Below are 6,671 nucleotides of genomic sequence, written 5' to 3'. Positions count from 1 at the left end.
AAGCATAAACTTGTGATAAATTTAAAATTATTTTGTAGAAAAACTATGTCAAGAGCTTTCGATTATGCGAAATTGTTCTATAAAAACTTTTGTTAGACTGTTTCAAAGGTAAGAAACAAAAAAGATAACAAAATCACACATCTCCATGCACTAATTTGTGATATTTACATAAGTATAACGTGTGTGCGTATGTGGGAGTATGTGTTCAGGTATATCTTAATATTTTTAATAGTATCATAAATCTTACTTTATCGTCAGTCAATCAGTTACGTCTTTCACCATATCCAAGCTGATATGCCACATTTCTGAGAATTCTGTAGAAAGATTCCCATTTCTATTCTTTGGTATTAGATGTTTTTGATCTCTCCAGTAGACTCAACGACTTGTGTGTTCTGTAGCTTGACAAACGGTACCAATACCAATATGGATTGCTCCTTGCTCATGCTAATGTTAGTTATTATGTGCTTCTACCAATTGCGTCTGCCATCCCATCATGAGAAACAGAACTTTGGCCATTGCCAAATATTACACCTATCATTGTGACTTTGCAAGTCTATGGAGATGGATACATAAATCTTTTAGTTTTGTTAGTCTTCTGCGTTCATGTTTCTGAGAGATATGATCTTGGTTAATTTTCAGGTTATTAGTCTTGTGGGAGCACAAAAGGTAACTTTGCATCCTGATGATATATTACTACTTGCAAATTTCATATTGTCCTCCGAATCTTTTAGGTAATCATCACATGCTATCTGAAATGAAAAACCTTGACCTACAAGCATCTTACAAGATTTGTCTGTTTAACGTAGGACTTCGGAGTCTTTTTCACCCATATGCTTGCCAAGATACAATCCTATGGCCTTCCTATACGCTTATGTTCATTTTTTTGATGTGAGTAAAATAGCTGCATCTGAATATGCATGTTCACTTAAGTGTGCCGGCAATATCCTCATTATGAGAATTATGATGCATGTCTTACGGCACAGATGGAAACTTGTAGAAGTTCATGTGCAGTGTTGATCAAATTTTATTTATTAGTTTAGGTTTGAGAAAGTCATTTTATTATATGAACTAATCTTTTCTCCATGGCAGGAAAATACTTACTTGACTCTTCTTACTCCGAGATCAGATGCCTTCTTTGATTTGAAAGATTCAAGGTGAGGTACACATTAAACTGTGTAAGACTTAAAAGTATCACAAGATAATGAGTAAGTGTTGCCTAATATGTATTGGAACTGAGACAACTACTCTTTTGTCAACGATGTCTAGGGCCCGCATTCAGGATGTTCTATTGAAATCAAATGTCCTTCTCGAAGTCCAAAGGTCTTTGCACGAGAATGTACTTATGTAGTTATGTTAGTACATCTACTAGTTAGGAAAATTAAAAAACTTAAATTTGGACATGTTTGCAAACAAGTGTTATGAAAAAGTAAAACGGACATATCTTTTGCATACGATGTCGAAAAAACGCATAATATATCAAAAAAAATCAGGTCAAATTTTTAGAATCCTCAAATTCTGAAAGGAAAAAAAGATATGCTCAAATTTTAGTTTTTTTGACTTTTTGTTAAATCTGGTCAAACTACTTATTCAAGAAATATTAGTGCTAATAAATAATTGTTTTTAGTTTTTTTTACTTTTGGTCAAATTGTGGTCAAACTATTGTCAAATCTGGTTAAATTGTGCTCAAAGTATGGTCAAACTGTGGTCAAACTACTGATTTAAGAAATACTGGTGTTACTAAATAATTATTATTTTTTAGAATAATAGTTTCAAACTCAAATGGTGCTTAATGCTCAAGTTTAACTCCTAAGGGTTAATGGGATTGACAGCTTAGTATTGTCAGGAAAACAACAAGTGCGGACTTGGAAACTAGGGGGAATAGAACTCGAAAGTTAAGCGTGTTCAGACTGGAGTAGTGAGAGGATGGGTGACTGATACGTCTCCAATGTATCTACTTTTCCAAACACTTATGCCCTTGTTTTGGACTCTAACTTGCATGATTTGAATGAAACTAACCCGGACTGATTCTATTTTCAGCAGAACTGCCATGATGTTGTTTTATGTGTAGAAAAGAAAAGTTATCGGAATGTCCTGGAAATCCACGGAGGCACTTTTGGAATTAATAAGAATTTCTGGGCGAAAGAAATACACCCGGGGGCCCACACCATGTCCACGAGACAGGGGGCGCCCCCCTATAGGGCGCGCCCCCTTATTTCGTGGGCCCCCTGAGGCTCCGCCGACCTCAACTCCAACTCCATATATTCCGTCTCGCGGAGAAAAAAAATAGAGAGAAAGTTTCATCGCGTTTTACGACACGGAGCCGCCGCCAAGCCCGAATCTCTCTCGGAAGGGCTGATCTGGAGTCCGTTCGGGGCTCCGGAGAGGGGGATTCGTCGCCGTCGTCATCATCAACCATCCTCCATCACCAATCTCTTGATGCTCACCGCCGTGTGTGAGTAATTCCATCGTAGGCTCGCTGGACGGTGATGGGTTGGATGAGATTTATCATGTAATCAAGTTAGTTCTGTTAGGGTTTGATCCCTAGTATCCACTATGTTCTGAGATTGATGTTGCTATGACTTTGCTATGCTTAATGCTTGTCACTAGGGCCCGAGTGCCATGATTTCAGATCTGAACCTATTATGTTTTCATGAATATATGTGTGTTCTTGATCCTATCTTGCAAGTCTATAGTCACCTATTATGTGTTATGATCCGACAAACCCGAAGTGACAATAACCAGGATACTTCTCGGTGATGACCGTAGTTTGAGGAGTTCATGTATTCACTATGTGTTAATGATTTGGTCCGGTTCTCTATTAAAAGGAGCCCTTAATATCCCTTAGTTTCCACTAGGACCCCGCTACCACGGGAGGGTAGGACAAAAGATGTCATGCAAGTTCTTTTCCATAAGCACGTATGACTATTTACGGAATACATGCCTACATTACATTGATGAATTGGAGCTAGTTCTGTGTCACCCTATGTTATAGCTATTACATGAGGAATCGCATCCGGCATAATTATCCATCACTGATCCATTGCCTACGAGCTTTTCATATACTGTGCTTCGCTTATTTACTTTTCCGTTGCTAATGTTACAATCATTACAAAACACCAAAAATATTGCTATTACTATCTTTACCTTTTACCACTGTTACCACTACTATCATACCACTTTGCTACTAAATACCTTGCTGCAGATACTAAGTTATCCAGGTGTGGTTGAATTGACAACTCAACTGCTAATACTCAATAATACTCTTTGGCTCCCCTTGTGTCGAATCAATAAATTTGGGTTGAATAATTTACCCTCGAAAGCTGTTGCGATCCCCTACACTTGTGGGTTATCAAGACTAATTTCTGGCGCCGTTGCCGGGGAGCATAGCTCTATTCTCTGAGTCACTTGGGATTTATATCTGTTGATCACTATGAAGAACTTGAAAGACGCTAAAACCAAGATTTTGCCCTCAACTACGAGGGGAGGTAAGGAACTGCCATCTAGCTCTGCACTAGATTCTCCTTCTGTTATGAATAAGCTTGCGGCACCCAAACCTGCTACTGCTATGAATTCTGATATGTCGCATGTTATTGATGATGCCACTTCTGCTATGCATGATGAAACTACTTCTATGCGTGATACTACTTTGCCATTAGGTGAACTTCTTGATGAACAACTTGCTAGAGTTAGGGGGGAATTAAAATATTGAAGATGCTATTATTGATGATAGTGATGATGAAAATTCTCCAAATGATTATGTATTGCATGTTGTTCCTGAGGGTTATGTTATGAATAAAGAAGCTGCTGAAGCTATTTTTGCCTGCAAAGATAGATATGATCTTAAGAGATTATTAGCTAAATGGAAGCAGCAGTCTCTTAATGCTAGAATGAAACCTGACCCTGCTTTTGCTACTTCACCTATCTGTGTTACTGATAAGGATTATGAATTCTCTATTGATCCTGAGATTATTACTCTAGTTGAATCTGATCCTTTTTATGGCCTTGAATCTGAAACTGTTGTGGCACATCTTACCAAGTTGAATGATATAGCTACCCTGTTTACTCATGATGAAAAGTCTCGCTATTTTTATATCCTTAAGATATTTCTGTTCTCATTAAAGGGTGATGCTAAAACTTGGTATAATTCTCTTTCTCCTGGTTGTGTGCGTAGTCCCCAGGATATGATTTATTACTTCTCTGCTAAATATTTCCCTGCTCATAAGAAACAAGCTGCCTTGCGGGAAATATATAATTTTGTGCAAATCAAAGAAGAGAGTCTCCCACAAGCTTGGGGGAGGCTTCTCCGATTACTTAATGCTTTGCCTGATCATCCTCTCAAGAAAAATGAAATACTTGATATCTTCTATAACGGACTAACTGATGCTTCCAAGGACTACTTAGATAGTTGTGTTGGTTGTGTTTTCAGGGAAAGAACGGTCGATGAACCTGAGTTACTATTGAATAATATGTTGACTAATGAAAATAATTGGACTCTCCCTGAGCCAATTCCTGAGGAAATTCCTGAACCAATTGAGCCAACTCCTGAGCCTATTCCTAAACCCACTCCAAAGAAGAGAGGTGTTCTATTTCTCAGTCCTGAAGATATGCAAGAGGCAAAGAAATCAATGAAAGAAAAAGGTATTAAAGCTGAAGATGTTAAGAATTTACCACCTATTGAAGAAATACATGGTCTTAATATACCGCATGTTGAAGAACCACATTGTCTTGATAACCCGACACGGGTAGTAAAGGTAAATTCTCTCTATAGATATGATAAAGATGAAATCCCATCCACTAAATTTCATAGCCCTTGCTTAGATGAATTTGATGATTTCATGAATAGAAAAGCAAATTTCAATGATTATGTTGGTAGACAATTGAAGAATAATGCTTATACGATATTACGCTTGAATGATTATGTAGCTAGAGTTAAAAGTGAACTTAAACTCACTAGTAAACTTGCTTCCATGATTGCTACTCAAGCTGAACAAGTACTTAAGGCTCAGAATGAATTGCTTGCTGAATTGAATAATAAAAATGACTTTGCAGTTAGAGTGGCTACTAGAACTGGTAGAATGACTCAGGAACCTTTGTATCCCGAAGGCCACTCTAAAAGAACTGAACAAGATTCTCAGAATAATAATCTAGATGCTCCTAGTTCTTCTAAGAAGAAGAAAAAGAAGAATGATAGGACTTTACAAACTTCTAGTGAACCTAATGTAGAAATACCTGAGAATCCTAATAACACTTCTATCTCTGATGCTGAAACACAATCCGGAGATGAACATGAACCTGATGATAATGCTAATAATGATGTTCATGTAGATGCTCAACCTAGTAATAACAATGATATAGAAATTGAACCTGCTATTGGTCTTGATAACCCACAATCAAGAAACCAACGTTATGATAAGAGAGATTTTGTTGCTAGGAAGCATGGTAGGGAAAGAGAACCATGGGTTCAGAAACCCATGCCCTTTCCTCCTAAACCATCCAAGACAAAGGATGATGAGGACTTTGAGCGTCTTGCTGAAATGATTAGACCTATTTTCTTACGCATGCGCTTAACTGATATGCTTAAAACAAACCATTATGCTAAATATATGAAAGATATCATCACTAATAAGAGGAAAATACCTGAAACTGAGATTTTCACCATGCTTGCCAACTATACCTTTAAGGGTGGAATACCTAAGAAACTTGGTGATCCCGGAGTACCCACTATACCTTGCTCTATTAAAAGAAATTATGTTAAAACTCCTTTATGTGATTTAGGAGCCGGTGTTAGTGTTATGCCTCTTTCCTTGTACCGTAGACTTGAATTAAGTAAGTTGACACCTACTGAGATATATTTGCAAATGGCTGACAAATCAACCGCTATACCTATCGGCATCTGTGAGGACGTGCCAGTTGTTGTTGCGAACGTTACTATCTTAACAGACTTCGTTATTCTTGATATTTCCCGAGGACGATAGTATGTCTATTATTCTTGGTAGACCCTTTTTAAATACTGCAGGAGCTGTTATTGATTGCAACAAAGGCAATGTCACTTTTCATGTTAATGGTCATGAGCATACGGTACACTTTCCGAGGAAACAATCTCAAGTTCATAGCATAAATACTATTGAGAAAATTCCATCAATTATTATTGGAGGTTTTGAATTTCCTCTCCCTACTGTCAAGAAAAAGTATGATATTTTTATTGTTGGGGATTTTCATATCCCCATTGAGGTAACTTAGTGTCACTTCGAAATTTCTGCGGTTCCGTGTTATTCGGAATGAGTTTGTTAACAAGACTTGATCAACCTTGTTAGTGGATTCATTTTGATGATCATGAGATGGATGAAACTAGAAGGCACAACCTTATGTACCCTCTTTTTACTTTCTGTTATTTAGATTAAATAAAGCAAAATAGTATTATCCATCTGTTTTCCGAATTATTCGTGCAATAAAAAATAGTCCGAAAATAAAAGTGCCCCAAATGCCCTGCAAATTTAGTATGATTTTTATGGATTATTTGAGGATTTTAGGCACTGAAAACACTGCAGGAGGGGCAAGCACCAGGCCACGAGAGTGGAGGCCCCCCTGTCTCGTGGGCCCCTGGTAGCCCCTCTCCACTTATGCCAGCACCCACACACTCCATCTTCTACCCAAAAAGAATCCCCATCCAG

At 37.7% G+C, this 6,671-nt stretch overlaps 1 long non-coding RNA gene across 1 annotated transcript; it reads left to right on the top strand.

Annotated features, from left to right (window-relative positions):
- The first annotated feature begins 629 nt into the window (after window positions 1-629).
- On the top strand, window positions 630-1,503 carry LOC123067083 (uncharacterized). The gene is made up of 4 exons (XR_006431515.1): window positions 630-731; window positions 807-888; window positions 1,090-1,154; window positions 1,267-1,503. It is a non-coding gene; the product is annotated as an uncharacterized lncRNA (long non-coding RNA).
- Window positions 1,504-6,671: the final 5,168 nt, after the last annotated feature.

Source organism: Triticum aestivum, chromosome 3B (assembly GCF_018294505.1).
Source record: "Triticum aestivum cultivar Chinese Spring chromosome 3B, IWGSC CS RefSeq v2.1, whole genome shotgun sequence".
NCBI classification, from domain to species: Eukaryota; Viridiplantae; Streptophyta; class Magnoliopsida; order Poales; family Poaceae; genus Triticum; species Triticum aestivum.
This window is presented reverse-complemented; position numbering and strand designations above follow the sequence as displayed.